The sequence below is a fragment of the Opisthocomus hoazin genome, chromosome 8 (assembly GCF_030867145.1).
Source record: "Opisthocomus hoazin isolate bOpiHoa1 chromosome 8, bOpiHoa1.hap1, whole genome shotgun sequence".
In the NCBI taxonomy this organism is placed as follows: domain Eukaryota; kingdom Metazoa; phylum Chordata; class Aves; order Opisthocomiformes; family Opisthocomidae; genus Opisthocomus; species Opisthocomus hoazin.
In genome coordinates this window covers 51,605,670-51,622,613 of record NC_134421.1, presented here as the reverse complement: position 1 = coordinate 51,622,613, position 16,944 = coordinate 51,605,670, and the positions used below count along the sequence as shown (strand labels likewise).

Sequence of the window (16,944 nt, the reverse complement as noted above, 5' to 3'; positions counted from 1 at the left end):
ATTGTTTAAGTTTTCTGACCCCAGGAAAACCAACTCTTCTCTAGAAATTCATGATCCATTACAAACGCCATATTTAGCCCTGGTTATCTGTAATGTGAAGTTCAGCTACACTCAAGTACAGTAAATAATTGATGTTGGACAAAATATCAAAACAGTCTTGAAGTTTGAAAGAGTCATATTCTTGGCGTTCTAGATCAATGTTATAAAATAGTCCTGGTTTCGTAACAAGGGTCTAATCTTACCACCCTGGTAATCCTAAATCTCAGTTTGTCCAAACAACAGAGTTATTGTTTCTACAATTGCAACACAGCTTGCTCCTGTGCTTATTTTGGTATGGTTTTTAATTGATTAAATAAGCAGTGATGTTAAAATTGAGATTAGCTGTTTGTGAAAGACAGGATGAACTTTTATTGAAGTATACCATTTTGATGAGTGACTTTATGCTGGAGAGGATGACAGAAAGCAAATACGTATTCCAGCAAGGGGTAGATGGTGCTGTGGGGTGTAACATCTTCCAGTTACAGCCATTCTGAGCATCCAGAACAAAATTAACATTGTATCTAGATCATTTTTAAAATTAAATAAAAATGCAGTCACTGAGCTTAAAGAATTCAAGACAACTGAAACAGCTACTGGGAATCTGCTAACCTGGGAACTGATTAGAAAAGAATGACATTTCTTCCATACATCTACAAAAGTTAATGTTGTTAATTCTTATTCTAGGAACTAGCAATAAACATTCAACTAAAGCTCACAGCCGGTCTGCAAAATCTTGGCTGGCAGAAGTGTGCTTAACACGTACGTGATCGTATGCCAAGGTTTATCCCATTTCAGCGAGTGCAGGCCAAGAGTGCAGAGTGATGGTTTACCTTTTGAATTATTTATTGCATTAAGTCCACATCCTGAGATTCGGTCCTGGCCACCACACAAACACGTACTGCTATGCTTAAAACTTGGTGTTATCATTCCTATTTTGGTATTCCTAGCAACTTAAAAACACAACAAATTGATTGCAGTGAAGATCTACACAAGGATTTTTGTTGAACGTGTTTTAAGAGCATCCTTCCTTCTGACTGACTGCTATGTGTCATATAAAGCAACTAGGGTCAGCATCAGAAATAATTTTAGTAATCAGTGGAGCAAAAAAACGAGCTATGACATATTCTTGTAAATTTTCAGAGCTTATTGATTCAGATAAAGACTGCTGTGATGCACCCAGTGCAACTCCATGTCCCTTCCCCACACACTCCACAACGCCTGTTTTATTGCTTCTTTAACGAATCTTCTGAATAAACAAACCACAACATGCTTCTGTCTTTTCATTTCAGTGTGCACTTACTTCCATTTGCACTTAGTTGAACCATGTGGAGACATACAGAAATACAAATATGGAGTTGGATTTGAAACAATCACCTGTTTTGGTCATAGCACTTGCTAAACTTTATTTCTGAAGTATCATTTCCAATACAAACTATACTTTTTGCCCACTGTTAGAACTGTAAATGACATTGATTTCCAGAAAACAACAAGCGTTGCACTAGTACATAACTCCAGAAAAGCAGTGTTAATAGACACATTTACAAATAAAAATAAAAAATTACATTCTGTAAAACAATAAACATCAGTGCTAAAAATGAAGCACTGTTTTCTCTATGAAGAGTTTCCCAACACATTCTCAGAGTTCACCTATGCAGATGAACAGTCAAATGACTGAGAAGTCTATTTAAATTGCACTTTTCACCTGGAAACACGATTATCCTAGTTACAGAGCCACCTAATATCTGAAAAAGGGGACAGTTAAGATAAAGCCCCAGCTAATGCCCAAACACAACACAATGGTTAATCCAGAACCTGAAGCTCCATCTGTGTGGACTAGAATCACTCTCTAAAAAGGAAAACCCCACTTCTCTTTTATATTTTTGATCTTGTGAGCTTTGGTTGAGAGAACTGGCCCTGAGTGAATCAGAATCCTTCCAAGTGAATACACATTTTGCCCTGGTTTTGCCCCCAGGAGCATTGTCAACCAAACTCCTAGAACCTTAATTTTCAGCAGGTGGAAAGCACAGAAACGCCAAGGCAGGGTTCTTTTAGGTACAGAGGGAGGATTTAATCAGCGTGAGGAGAGTTAGCTGCGCATTTGATCTGGTTTTCCTCAGGGAGAGGCACCAGAGCTTCACTGCTAATCCCCTTTGCCCCCTGGGTAGACACTCCTTCCGGGAAGCTATCAGTCATCTTCTTCATTCAGAATTCCTGTCCTGCTGGTATTTGTTGGGGTCTGACCAGTCTCCACAACTTTGCGAGTCGCGTTCCCAAAAGATGCCACATTCTGGAGCTCCTTCGCGGTTCTTGGTTCTTTTCTGAACTCCGCCCTCCCCAGTCGGCTGGGTGGAGGGGGCTACCGGGCACGTCTTTCTACTGTGAGGCAGAGAAACATCTGAAAGTCCAGCTCACAGGATCTAAGGAAGTGGGAAGAAGCAGGCGTGAAGCTCTGAAAGTTCAGGACCCTGTAAAGTGCAGAGCTTGCTTTTCCTAAAGCTCCAAATGCACGCCCAGAACTGCTGGGAAGAACAAAATCCTGTAGATTCACACTGCTGTCTGACCTGCACACAGGTAGCCGGGGCTATGCAGCAACTCTTGGGGTCCTGTGTTCACTGGCAGGTTGTACAGATCTGGCTTCAAAAATGTAGCTGGGGACACACCCCAGAGACAGATCCGTTGCAAAAAGGAAAAATGCCAAAGAGTCTGAGGGGCTGGTTTTTAGAAACTCTTCTACAAAACAGAAAGTCTGTTCTTCTCACCCTGAGGTTAACAGCAAAAGTCCAAAGGAAACTTCTGAAGGGCGACGTGCCCTTCCCTCCTCTTGCCACCCCTAACTGGGTCTGATCCTACCGTCTTTGCTATCCTCTTGCACGACAGGGACCCAGCTTTAAGGTCTTCTCAGCCCTGCAAAGACATCACCAGCCATGCACTGCTTCAGAGGACAGGCACATGCTGAAGGAGGGAGCAGCACCCCCGTGGTGGCTGGACAGCTTGGATCTCCACACAGTGGAGGTAGGAGATCTCTGCGGCGGTGGCGTGTACGCCGCTGGGCAGCCCCTCAAGCAGCCTCCGATGGCACCTGCTGGCATGGCTACCTGGGTGTCCCTGGACCTGACCTGGTCCTTGTGCACTCCAGTAGTTCTCCGGTAACATCATCTTCCAGTCTTGGAGGAATGCTCACCCAGTGTAACGCTGAGAGACACCTCTCTTGCTTTCCCAGACCCCCTCCTCTTTCCCGGCCCTCACTTCACTGCCCTGGGATGCCTCCATCGCCCAGAAGTGTGGTCAGCCTTGACCCAGTTGTCCCCGCTGCCCCGGAGGGTGATGTCTGTCCACGCTGCCACCACTTCCTGCAGAAGCGGTCCAGAGGCTCCGGGTGGTGGTGGGGACCCGCTGCCCTGCGGCCAGGCCAGGAGGCACCTTCCCAGCTCCGAGGGGCTGCAGAGGTGCCTGTGGCATTGACGCAGCTGACACAAGCTCCAGAAGAGGAACGGTGTCCGGAGGAGGAAGTTCAGGTGGAAGTCAGGTCCATGAAGGGAGCGTTTTCCAGGCCGGGTGCACCCAGATCTCCGGGGCACGGGGGGAAGCAGGGGGCTGGAGTGGATAAGGGGCAGGTCTGGGTTTGTCTCAGCGCGGGGTGGCGATGCCCAGCGGGCGGGCAGGGGCGCGGGCAGCCAGCAGGCAGGCCAGCACGATGCCGATGAGCTGCAGCAGCGCCAGCCCCAGGGCGGCCGTGGCGACGTAGAACATGTTGCTGCTGACGAAGGCCGACACCTTGCCGAAGCAACCGTCGCGGTGCAGCCGGCGCGCATCGGGTGGGCTGCGCTGGCAGCCCCGGCGGGCCCGGCAGCAGCTGAGGGGCACCGAGCCGTCCTGCTCCAGCCCCCGGGGCGAGGCCAGCCAGTCGCGGTAGCTCTCCACGCCGCAGCAGGACAAGGCACGCTGCAGAGCGTCCAGCGCGTCCGCCATCCCCTCGTCCTCTCCGTAGGCGAGCAGGGCCCGGCGCAGCCCTTCCCGCAAGCCCCGCGCGGCGTCCCGGCGGTAGAGGAGCGCCGAGAGCCCCGCCGTCAGCCCGGCTGCCATCACGGCGGTCAGGAAGACGGCGTAGGCGCGCAGGAGGCCCCGGTGCTCGGTGGCCGCCCCGAAGCAGCCCAGGAAGCCCCAGATGATGACGGCCAGGCCGGTGGCCAAGAGGATGGCGGGCGCGCTGGGGTAGCCGCTGGCCGACAGCGCCAGGTAGGTGCCCAGGGCCACCCTGGCCCAGAGGCCGATGGTGAGCATGGTCAGCCCCGCCGCCCAGAAGACGAAGCTGAAGGCCATGAGGGACAGCTTGAGCAGGGTCATGATGCCCTCAGGCCCGGCCGTGGCGGTCGGGGGGTTCCGCCGGGCGGTGGCGGGGGGCAGGTCCCCGCTGCCCAAGGGTGCCGGGCCGAGGAGCAGGCGGCTTGGCGGTGGGTGCTGGGGGTGCGGGCGGGTCCCGGCGGCTCTCCCGGGCAGCTCTGGGCGCCGCAGCCTCCCGGCCTCCCTCCCACCCTCCTTCCCCCGGCGGCAGCCTCCCACTGCCAGCCGCGCCGCTCCGCCGCCCTTTTCAGCGCCCGGCGCGGCGGGGCGGGCCGGCGGTGCCCTCCCTCCCCTCTCCGCTCTCCCGGCGTCGTCCCCCGCCGAACCCGCCGCCGCCTCACGCCAGCCGGGGGGAGGAGCACGGGCGGACCGACGGACGGACGGACGGACAGACCCCCCTCAGCGCTCCCTGAGTGGTTTGCGGGGCAGCGAGGCAGGGGGTGAGCACACACCCCTCCCGCCCCGTGGAAAGGTTCTGCAGGCGGAGAGCGGGAAACGAGCGCTTGCCGGAGGGTGCTGCAGCCCGGGCTCACCCTGGGCAAGGCACGGAGCGCCTTCTTGCAAACGTTAGCAGTAGCACCTGAAACCCACAAATAGCCCACGGGAAACCCAAGAAACCTGTTAAACAAGAGGTTGTATTTTTTTTATTTCTCGTACTGCATCAAGCTGTGCTCTTAGGACACTTCCTAGAACTGAGCATAAATCCGCACCTGACTGTTGACTGCCTACGTGCCCGGTCAGTCACTCAGTCGGGATTTTCCCAGCGCTTCCCGGGTGGCCTGACGCCATTAAGTGTTCACTTGACTGAGCCCGTGGTGACACTGAGCCGTAGGGAAGGCGTTAAACGCCCTGGAGGAATGTCCACAGACAGACACTGCCACGCAGCAAGTGGCCCCGGAGGGTCTGATACGGGACTCCGCCATCCCTACGCTCCCAGTGCCAAAGACGAGCTACTCCCGCAAGCCAGGTAAGCGAAAGGTGAGAAGGAAACCATAAATGAGTCAGGATCTCGAGCAGAGGTAGAATTAGCATCCCCAGTGGTAACTCCTTGCTTAGGGAGTCTTTGGCGGTACTAAGCGGCCAGTGTCTCTTTCGCACTCCTTGACAACACCACGAGAGGTATGTAGCACTCTTCAGTTCGAGATTTTGTACCATCTTCATTACTATGGGTCTTTGACCTGAATATAGAAACTACTCAAAGGCATTGCAAGGCATAGAGTTGGCTTTCATACATCCTCAGGCGCTCAAGAAATGAATTTTATTATACACTAACATACTATCAGACTTCTATGAAACATTTATATTGCTTTTTAAAAATGTTTTAATGAAATGTCACAGCTTCGTTATTTGGTGAAAGATTTTTAACCTGTGTAGTTTACTGGATCACTGTGCACTTCAAACTGTCGGTCCTTTTTTTTCTGTAATCCTTACCCTGGGGCAATACTACCCTCGTTAGTATTTCCACTGATACAATTTTGAGTGAAATTGAGGGTTTTGGTTTGTATATGCAATAGTCGCATCAAAAAAAAAATCAGGTCAGAGTACCCTGTCGTTCACATCTTTATCAAGCTCCTTTGTGATTGAATTCTGAGGTTAAATTGTTTTCCAATGGTAATTTTTGTGTGAAGGTTTGAGAAAGCCATTTTGTTCATTTCTTTTTGTTAGAGTATCATGGAAGGAAAGGAGGTGCTTTATATACCACATTATAACACGTCCATTTAATGTACAGCCAGAAACTCATGATTGCCAAAGTATTAATATAGCATAATCATCACTGAAACATCATCTGTTCTTTATTAGAAGCCTTAATAACTTATTTAGCAGGACACTGTCATCATTCCTGCGTTTTACAGATTCTCCTCTTTTGCCTTTTTACAAGATAAGCCCTTCATCAGTTTCTTGACAGATTGAGTCCAAGCTAGTTCCTTTGATTCTCAGATCTTCTCAGACGATTCCCAGATCTCCATGTCAAGATGATTAAGGAACGACGATCTCCATGCTCTAGAAGCAGTCCCCAGTACATTGCGTTATATTACCCATTTTAGCACTAAATCATACAACTAATATCACAGTGAATAATAAAAGCTCATGGCAAAGACAGAATTAGAGGATCTGCAGGTGTGGAATTTCATAACCCGTGGCTATAGGCTGATGGTTTTCACGGATTCACGCCTAAGTGAACACAGAGTGTTGGGAGGCTCTGTGGGTGACATTCATGAAGCTGTGTTTCTTCTGAAGGAGCAAGTCTCTGCTGGCCAGGCAGTTGTCAGCCATGCGGGGAAAAGTCCTTGCTGTCCTTGGAATGGGCTGATCGTTGCTGCCTTGCCATCTTCCAACCACCTGTTTTTTTCTCTTAGGATTTTACGCCTTTTCATATCAGTGTTTTTTCCTGTCGAATCCTCGAACTGCTGACTACCCACATCTCAGAACTACCCACTGCTGTTTTGCCTTTCTTGCCTCGCATGACTCTGTGTACTTTCTCACAACAGAGCAATTTTTTCAGAAGTTTTTCGGATCTAGCGCTACCAGACCTAGGACTTGGATCGCAGACAGCTGAAACCCATAGGAGAAGGGCTAGACTAGCTAGGCTGGCCAGTGCTAGTGGGGGTTACAGCCCCTTTTCTCAGGACAAACCTGTGAACGCTCTCTCTGGATGCTGTCTTAGATTTGAAGGCACATTTGGCTTCAACACCAAAAAACAACACCAAAAAGAACACCAAGAAGTGGTGTTTTCTGTTACCCTTGCCCTTCTTTACAGTGAAAGCAGCTAGGCAAAATAGCTTCAGAACAGGGCTTCAGAACAGAACAGGCATCTTGGGATGCATTATGCCGGGTAGGAACAGTCAAAATACAGGGCATGTGGGCAGATCTGTTGCCACCCAGGTTCCTCCAGCATGTGTCAGAAATGAATGACGTTGCAAAGGGTACAGAAACCCAAAAGTATCTCCGTAAAGATGTTTTATGATCTCTTGGTGCTGTTGTGAAGTACTTGGTGTATAATAACTATTGGTTTCACTGGCAGCTAAGGGCTGAACTTCCTCCAAAAATCACGTTAAGCGTTCAGTGTTAGAAGATGTCAGATTTGTCGACATTTGTGCTTTTTTAAACCTGGGTGAAATGAGTTGACAGGGCCAAATTCCGCCCATTCTCATAAGCTGTGCCACTGGAAATGTTTGAATAAGTAAAGGAGGTAGGATTGATCTCCTTGAGTGTCTGTGAAGCCATAAACAGTGAAACAGCTGCAGTATCTGAAAAATAATCTTACTAGAATAGCTTGATTTTTCAGACATTGGCAGAATCATAAAGTATGTTTACATCTTAGTAAGAAAACTGTTACAGAATCTCATGAAATCACACTACTGAACAAATGTTCATGATACTGCATGTGATATGTGGACTGACAAATTGGTGAAGGAGAAGTGACATTCCTTTACACGTCATTTTGGAAAGCAAAGTGTCTTGGAAATACCGTAAGGGGTGAGGATTCGGAAATGCCTAACCCGCTAGCAAGAACAGCAGTACCGATTACCAGAGTGGTTACAAACATGGACAGCAAATACAGTGAGACTGACCTTGGAAAATGCAAACTAACATATCTGAGAGAAAACTGGTGCCTAGTGGCAGGAAGAAGCCTGCCAAACAGTGTGTCTGACGGATGTGCAGGCGATAGCAGACAGCTAATTAGGCAGCACTTTGCAATACTGTTTGGCAGTCTGCTTGAAGCATGAATTTTCCTCTTCCCTTACTGTTTTGGTATGGACATGCCTGAAGTTTTACTTCCCAGGCACAGGCATGATGATTTTAACACAGTGTTCTGTCTCTGCTTCCTGTGATTTTTTTTGCCTGAGTTTACACTTGCAATTCTGAAGTGACTATTGCCAATCAGTCCGTAACAGAGAGAAAAACAATGCAGGGGTCCTTCATGGCTTCTCACGGAAATGGAGCCCTTTTTGTGGTGCCCAGTTCATGGCTATTCAAGGTAGCTCTGGCTACAAGAAGAAGTGGCAGCACTGGCACAGAGAGCAAGATCAGGTAGTTAGGAGCTTTACCGTAAAAATATGGGTAGCAAGAGTAGCTTCAAAAAAGCACTATTTAGTGTTCACGAGTGTGCTTTCCTTAGACACCTGAATGAGGTTTTCATGTCATCACTCACCGAGAGGTACTACAGCTGCAAAAGTACCTGCATTTATTTACCTTGGGGAAAACTAGAACTCGTGTGATGCTACCATAGCATCCTGCTGATGTTATACCAGTGTACTTTTGGTGCTGTAACTATTTATTCTTGGTAATTTCTTGTCTGGTGATGCGCTTAAGAGCTCCTCCCATGGACAAGATGCCTACTGGGTGTGATCCCTGTAAGTACAAACCAAGAAGATTTCTCATGTTAAAGTCTGATTTTGTGATGCTTTGTCCTGTTGAGTGATCTCTTACACCATAAATTCAATTCCATTGAATTCAACAGAACTGTTAACAGGAAAAGCAATTATTTAGTATGAGGAAAGTTATCAAAATCCAATTGAAATTATTTTTATGTAAAATTGAATGATGTCTTTATTCTAAATTGAATCAAATGGAACAGAAGTCCTAGTTTTACACTCTCCCAGTGCTGTGCAGCATGGATGTGGTGCAAGTCCAGGCTGGATGGGAAAAGAAGATGGACTTGGAGGAAGAAAGTATTTCCCCTTGTTCTTCCCATTAACTCCAGGGAGGGAATGTGTTAACATTTCATAACACAACTCAATGCCAGCTGCAAGTCCCTGCAGGGAAAATTAATAGATTATGAAATGCCATCTGCTCTTGGCCCCTTTGCAAACCCTTGATCCAAGAGGAAATATTGGATAAAGTGCTTCTGCTCTATCAGGGGGACCGAGGGACACAGCCGAGCAGCCCGGAGCGGCTTTCGGGTGGGATTCCTGCCAGCTTGCATAGCTGAGCAGGAGGCGTCTGCGCCTGCAGCCAGTGTGATCCTAAGGCAGAACTCAGCCTGCTCTTTCTTGGAATGTACTTCACCAACAGCAGTAGCACGAGTGCTATTTTTGTCGCACTGAGTTTATTTTAGGAACTCAGGTATACAATCTCTATTATAGATCACCTGCTTTACTATTAATAGCAACGATCAGAGCTCCTTCAGATTAATGGTTTATTTCTAATGTGTTTTTTAACCTTAAAATAAAACACAAATTCTAATTTTAGCTGTAGCTTCCCCATAGCTATAAAGGATGATATGATCCATGCCCCGAGCAAGTCCCTCAAGGAAAATTCAATGCACTTTCCAGTTACCCCATAGAAAATTATTATGTGCTGAACATCAGATATGTTTCAACACTAGTACATCCAAATAGCGTGCAGGCTAGATATGTGGGGAAGACTGCCAAAATGCCATGTCAGAGGAATTAAAAAAGAAGTAGGTCTTTAGGAGTTTCATTTCACAGAACAAGGGGAAGACAAAAAAAGGTTGAAGATTGCCAAATTTTATGCTTGGTCTTAAAAAGATTTGAATGTATTACTACTAATTCTCAATTTCCCTTTGTTGTATTGGGAGCTGAGGGTATTAAGTGTTTCACATATTGGGATCTATGTAATGTGCATATTGACAGCAGTTAAGTGTACTCAACAATTCATATAATACTTACCTACACTTATCAATATGGATTTCGATAGATGAGGGAGATTTCCACAATCTCCAGTAGCAAGAATCTATTCTGCTTTTCATTTGGTTGGTATGATTTTGTATTACCTTTGCTGCTTCTGAAAATCAAAGACCTTGCTTTTTTAAAAACCCCTTTTCTTTTCCTATCTTATCTTAAACAAATGCCATTATACTAATTGTGGACTAGCCAATCCAAAACAAAATAAATTAGGGTAAATTAGGGAGTCATGACTCACATAGCACAACCACCTTGCTGTCCAATTTTCTCACAACACTGAAGGCTTCCAGTTCATGACCAGTGATGTAGGATAGTGGTATAACGGAGAATATTCCTCTGTGGATGCGTATGGTAGACCACAACACACCATGTAACATTATTTTGAGATGTTAATCAACGGGCAGTAGACTTTTCAGTAGTATTGTAAGTGTAGCTTTATAGAACAAACATCTGTCATTGCTGATTATATTAAAATTATTATGCACACAGTCTGATAAGAGGTGATCAATATGTTGCCTGTAATGTATATGTATCAACAAATACCTACCAGTAGTCCCCTGCTTCCTACTGGTGCTTGGCACAAGGTTAGCGGGGAGAAGGAATATTTGCTTACAAGTGAGCTTCATGCTTTCCGGGTCCCTGGGTCAGGAACTGGGAAATCCCGTAAACAATTGCTGCAGCTGAAGCATCTAACAGAAAACTGAGGTCCAACAAAAAGGTAGGTATTCCACAGGCACCGGCTGATTCACACCTGCACATGTATCTTCTTCATCTCTGCCGTGTTTCCAGGTTTTCACAGACAACGCAATCACAGGCAGAGGACAAGGTGAGCACGTGCTCTCTGTGGACTGGTTAAAGAATGCCATGGGGCACAGGCTGTTATCCTGGGGTCACTGTGTGCTTGCTGAGGTGAATGGTTAGGACATTTCTCTAATGTGACAACATTAGAGCACCAGAGGATTTTCCAAGCCTTGGGGTCTGGATCCGTGGACTTTTACAGCTTCCTTGAATTGCTCACATGGAGTGTGCTGTCCTCAGGCAAGCATCACGCTTATCTGCTGATAAGGTCAGGAAAGACTTATTTAAAGGAAACAACACACCACACCGGCATCATTGCCTGCATCAGGGCGATAATTTCTCAGCCTGCCTGTCTTCTCTGATACTCTCAGACATGAAGAATCTTGTTTAGCTCTCCTGTGATGGTAAAATCTTAAACATTCTCACTATGATTTTCTTTCAAAAATGCCTGTTGCACTATTCATTAAATTACATAGCTTGCCTGTATGCAATAAAGCATCAATCAATCAGCATTATAGTGAAGAGGAGAATTACAGGCAGGTTTCCTGTAGGAAGGACTACCGAATACTTCCTTTTTTTTTTCTTTGAGACAATTTGTATGTACTTTTGAAATTACTGGTCTTCACAGGTTCATGAGGGGAAAGTCCTGCTTGACTAACTTAATTTCCATTTACGACAAGGTCACCCATCTAGCTGACCAAGGAAAGCCAGTAGATGTGGTGGTTTGGGATTTTAGCAAAGCTTTTGATGCTGTCTTTCACAGTATCCTGCTGTGGCAGCACGCCACAATAAGTTACGGCAGTCACAAAGCAAGCAAAACCAAGCAGAAGCAGCAGCAGAAGCACTTCAATGGTTAATCATAAAATTTTTATATCTCCTTGTCCCCCATCCCCAGAGTCTCATTGGTGAGGGTCTTTTGGCATGTAGCTCCTTTGTTCTTCTGATTGGTCATCATGGGTCTGTTCACATGACCTTCACGCTTATCAAAGAGTTGGATTTTCCCATCCTGTTTCTTCGTTCCTTTCCTCCTGTTTTTCAACCACAGGTGCACAAAATAATTAGCTCATAGATATGGCTCTATTCCATCAAGACGGTCAAGGCCGCCCATGGCCCAGCCGATTCCCACATCCTGCGGGACAAAATGTCTAGCACACAGCTAGACAAGTCCATAATATGTTGGGTGAACAATTGGCTGACAGATGGGGCTCAAAGAGTTACAGTAAATGGGGTTACATCAGGCTGGCAGCGAGTCACCAGTAGGGTTCCCCTGGGCTCAATTTTAGGGCCAGTGTTCTTTAATGTTTCTTATAAATGATCTGGATGCAGAAATCAAATATACATTAAGTAAGTTTGCCAATGATACTAAACTAGGAGGAGCTGTCAACTCCCTTGAGCACAGAGAGGCCTTACAGAGAGATCTGGATAGACTGGAGAGCTGGGCAGTCACCAGCCATACGAAATGTAACAAGAGCAAGTGCAGGATTCTCCACCTAGGACGGGTAATACTGGTTATACGTACAAATTGGGGGTTGAGAGGCTGGAAAGCAGCCCCGCAGAAAGAGATCTGGGGGTCTGGGTTGATGGCAAGTTGAATATGAGTCAGCAGTGTGCCCCGGCAGCCAAAAGCACCAACCGTGTTCTGGGGTGCATCAAGCACAGCACAGCTAGCAGGTTGAAGGAGGTGACTGTCCCACTCTATGCTGCGCTGGTGCAGCCCCACCTGGAGTATTGTGTGCAGTTTTGGACGCCTCAATATAAGAAGAACATCAGACTATTGGAGTGTGTCCAGAGGAAGGCGACCACGGTGGTGGAAGGTCTCGAGTGCAGGACTCAGGAGAGCTGGCTGAGGTCACTTGGTTTGTTCAGCTTGGAGAAATGGAGTGACCTCATTGCAGTCTACAGCTTCTTCATGGGGGGCAGCGGAGGAGGAGGTGCTGATCTCCTCTCTCCAGGGACCAGCAATAGGACACAAGGAAATGGAATGAAGCTGCATCAGGGGAAGTTCAGACTGGACATTAGGAAAAGGTTCTTCACTGAGAGGGTGGTTGGTCACTGGAACAGGCTTCCCAGGGAAGTAGTCACAGCACCAACCCTGCCAGAGTTCAAGGAGCGTCTGGACAACGAATGTTCTTAGTCATATGGTTTAGGTAGTCCTGTGAGGAGGAGGGAATTGGGCTCGATTATACGTAGGGATCCCTTCCAACTCAAGATATTCTATGATTCTATGATTCTATATTCTTAACTACCTGAGCTGAAATTTTCAGATATTTAACTGAGTCTGAAACACAATTTTTTCTTAAATTCCAGCAACAATGGTTCCAGAAAAACTGTTTTGAAAAAGTTTAGGGTAAAAGACACTGGTTTTCTCCTTTAAAAATAGTATTTTAGCTACCTTCCAGGCTTTGTACTACAGGCTTGAAAGCTGGCAAAGGACTAGGATGGATTTTTTGTCTGTAATTCTCACAGGAAAATGGTTAAATTCGGCAAACAATAAATCTCTGCAACCTTATTTCACACCTCCTCAGTCAAGATTTTGTTTGGAACTGCTGGAGATATCTTCTGAGCATTACTCAGGCCAGGGTTTCATTTTTTTTGCCCTAAAATCTGTGCTCTTAACTACTTTCCTTCCCTTTGGCCAAGTATTGGAATTCTAATTTTCCTGTGCTCTCCAAGTTGGTGGTACCCAAGCAGGCAGGAAGAAGAAATGGGTGCAAATGCAATGACAGAAGTTTGTCCAAAGGACAATATTTGCCTTGGTAAAAGGGGTTATGTGGCAGTAAGTTGAGAGAAAGACCTGGAAAATGGAATTACAGGCCTTTTGAACACACTAATTGAAATAAATCGGGTGGGGGCAGGAAATCAGGTGGGATTTGGAAATCAGAAGGAGAGGAAGAGGAATGCAATGTGGAGAGAGCCAGTCTTCCAATTCGGACTAGCCTCTCTTCTCCAGGAGACGGTGAATAGAAGCTGAGTTGTGAAGATGCTTAATTTATAGCGTTAATTTTAAATACTCTGAAAAAAAAAAAATTAACCATCAGTATCTCACATGGATTACCTGAAATTAGTGCACAGTTCCTCATTCTTGAATTTCACATAATCTCCTTCGACAGATATAATGCAGATAGATTAATCCAGGTTTGTAAAACAAACCAAAACTAACAAAAGGAGTAAGAAAATTATAATATGCAATACTGGAGAAAAAGACAGTTCTTATTTTATGTACATAATGAATTAAAAATTTGCAATAAATCTTTACTATACACAATTCTTCCTTTACCCTTGATGAGGAACTAGGACTGTTGCAGTCAATTCAGGGATGCCTAATTCCTCCCTAAAATAAAAAATACTGTAATCCATCCTTACAGAATCTTACAGATTCAAAAGCCACCCTTTTATCTTTGAGCTAAAGGAGGATTTCTGCTACAGAGCAATATTTGAATTCTTCCTAAGCAAGTAGATACAGCATAACATACCCCCCTAGGCATGTAAAACTTGATTCTTCACTGCATAGAAAAGTCACTCATTAAAAGCAAGCCCAAGTTTGAGTACAGCAGTACTGGGTGATGCAAAGCTGGGGTAAACATGGGAATCAAGACCTATAAACTTTGATGGGAACTTTATCTTACCCTTTTGTTGTCCTTCAAGATATCTAGATGCTATCATCACCTGCCACATCTCTAATTTGCCCCCCTTCACTGTTCTCTGACAGCTTTGTAGACAACTGTCTCATGAAAAGAAAAAGACAACTGGGGAACCCACACCCTTCATCTTCTTGCTCAGTTATATAAAGTACTTTTAGGTGAAAGATTCAGATTTAGGTAGCAGATCACAGGTCTCTAACAAAGTCCTGGTCAGTACTACCATCCCCAAGATAAGTTTGCTTGTGAATAACTTCACTTTTGATATGGAATCTCCACGTGTGAAAAGAAGTTCCCAATTTAAGTTGGGTTAAGTCACTTTTACAATTGTTTGTAAATATTTCGTATCACAACTGGTTCTGCTTTGTAATGGCAGCTCTGAGATATGTCAACAGGACATTTATTATGACAAATAAAGCTCTTGGCACTGATATGTACCATCTGTGGGCTTGCAAAGTCCCCTGCCTTGGTGTGTCTCATATACTTCTTTCACAGCTAAAGTAGTGTTATTTCTGCCAATAGCAAGGTTAACTACACAGGAGAAGGGGCCTGAATTCAATGTGTTTATCAGAACACTTAGAAGACATGGTTGTTAACTCTGGTGTGCCATCTGTGAACACTGCTTTCAATCAATTTCTTTTGTATGGTGCCCAAGTCATAGGTATCGTACACTTTTATACTGTTGTAGTTTTGTTTTGGTTTCCCAAGAAGAACAGCAAATTTAGGCAGTAACCTGGCTGGGAACGATTCAGTTTTTCAGATGGAAGCATTTTGTTGCAGGGCACAGGTAGCCCTTAAGCAAGTGGTTTAGGAAGTTGTTGCTGTTTAGTTCCTCGATTCTCATCAGAGATGGAGGGACAGGTTACAAGAGCTCTTCTAGGCCACTGTCATGCCAGGTAGGATGGATTTGCATAAACCCTCACAAGTTCATTAAGGGCACTAAATTCCGATTGAAGGGTGGTAACTCTTTAAACCACTCTGCCAGAACCAAGAGCCCTAGTGCACGTGGAAGGAAGCTGTCCGTTGTGGTCAAATGGTAGTCTTCACCCCCTTTTTTCCCCAACAGAGTCTTTTTCAAACTTATTGCCCTTGTTTCCCCAGTAAGTTCTCCACCTGCTCAGCAAACATTTGGCTTACAGTGAAATTGCTGTGTCCAGATCATAAGTGTGTTCAAGACCCCCCTGTTCCACACCTTCAGCTTAAGCTGAACGGAGCAAATAAGGAACATTTCTCCTTCTTAATGATGTCTCTTTCCTTCTCTCCATTCTCATCCTTAGGTGCATACCCCAGGATCTTCTGCAGAAAGTTTGAACAAGTTTTATTTCTTGGAGCTTGCACCTCCTCATTTCAAGGTCTGTTAGAGGACACAGGCACCAGATCTGACATTTTGACTCAAATCCATGGGAGGTAATCAAACATTCTGATATGCAGTAGGTGTAACTTTGGATTTTAGATTCTGATTCTGCATTGTACAACTATTTACTCCTACTGAAACACATACACAAACACAGGTAACATTAAGGCAGCCTAATGATTTTATTAGCAACTTAATTTTTTTCAGGAGAAAGGCATTATGAAGGGATCTTTTAGGAGTTCAGCACTTTTCCCATCTAGTCTATGAAGGCAAAAGCAGCTGGAATTTGTGAATCAGAGTATTTCTAGGTACTAGTAATAAAGGGATTGGAGTCATGTGTCAGGCTTGATTTTTTTTTAATCCAATGACACAATGGAAGGAAATACAATGTTAACAGTATTGATGCCCTCCAGCCTTAGCCTACTTGCAGCAAGCTCCTGGAGCCAGGTCCCGTAGACATTGAAGTGTGACAAAACTTTGTCAAGGACTTCACTTGTGCAAGCCTTGTCCTTAAACGAAGGCATGTACACCTAAGGCATTTTAGAGCTCATGCAAACAGAGGAGTTGATGAGCACGCAAGTCGATAACAGCACTTTGACTAATTCCCCATACGGGCATTGTACGTGGGGAAGCCACTGCACCACCTGCTCCAGATTAATTTACTGTTCGCTTTGAACCATTCCCTGGGGAGTCAGCGCAGGGCAGGCAGCACCCTGCTCTTCCAGTCCCCAGCTCAATTTGTTGTAGGACAAGCTGTTAGTCTTCATGTATGCCCCAAGGCTTGTGAGAAGGAAGGAATTTAACAGAAAAGTACCACTGCTAAACCAGGGTTTTCAATACAAATTTAACCTAAGGTTCTCAACCTGTCCTTTTATTCCTTGTGTCCACATCTTGCACTGACATCAGCAGTGGTTTTGAGTGCTTCATAATCCAGCCATTATCTTCAAGTCATTTGTTTATTTATTTTCAGGAATTACACCCAAAGTCTCCCATAATGCCATACAGCTTTCAAATCTGAGGCAGACTAGTGTGCGTTAAGGATTGCGAATTGGCTTTAGCCCAGACTTTTCTGCTCTGTAGCTCTAATCCAGCCTGTTACTTGCTGAAGATAGCACTGTGTGATTTA

The 16,944-nt window shown here is 45.5% G+C and overlaps 1 pseudogene; it reads right to left on the bottom strand.

Moving 5' to 3' along the window:
* Positions 1–1,098: 1,098 nt before the first annotated feature.
* On the bottom strand, positions 1,099–4,565 carry LOC142362204 (tetraspanin-7 pseudogene; annotated as a pseudogene).
* Between the last annotated feature and the right edge of the window lie 12,379 nt (positions 4,566–16,944).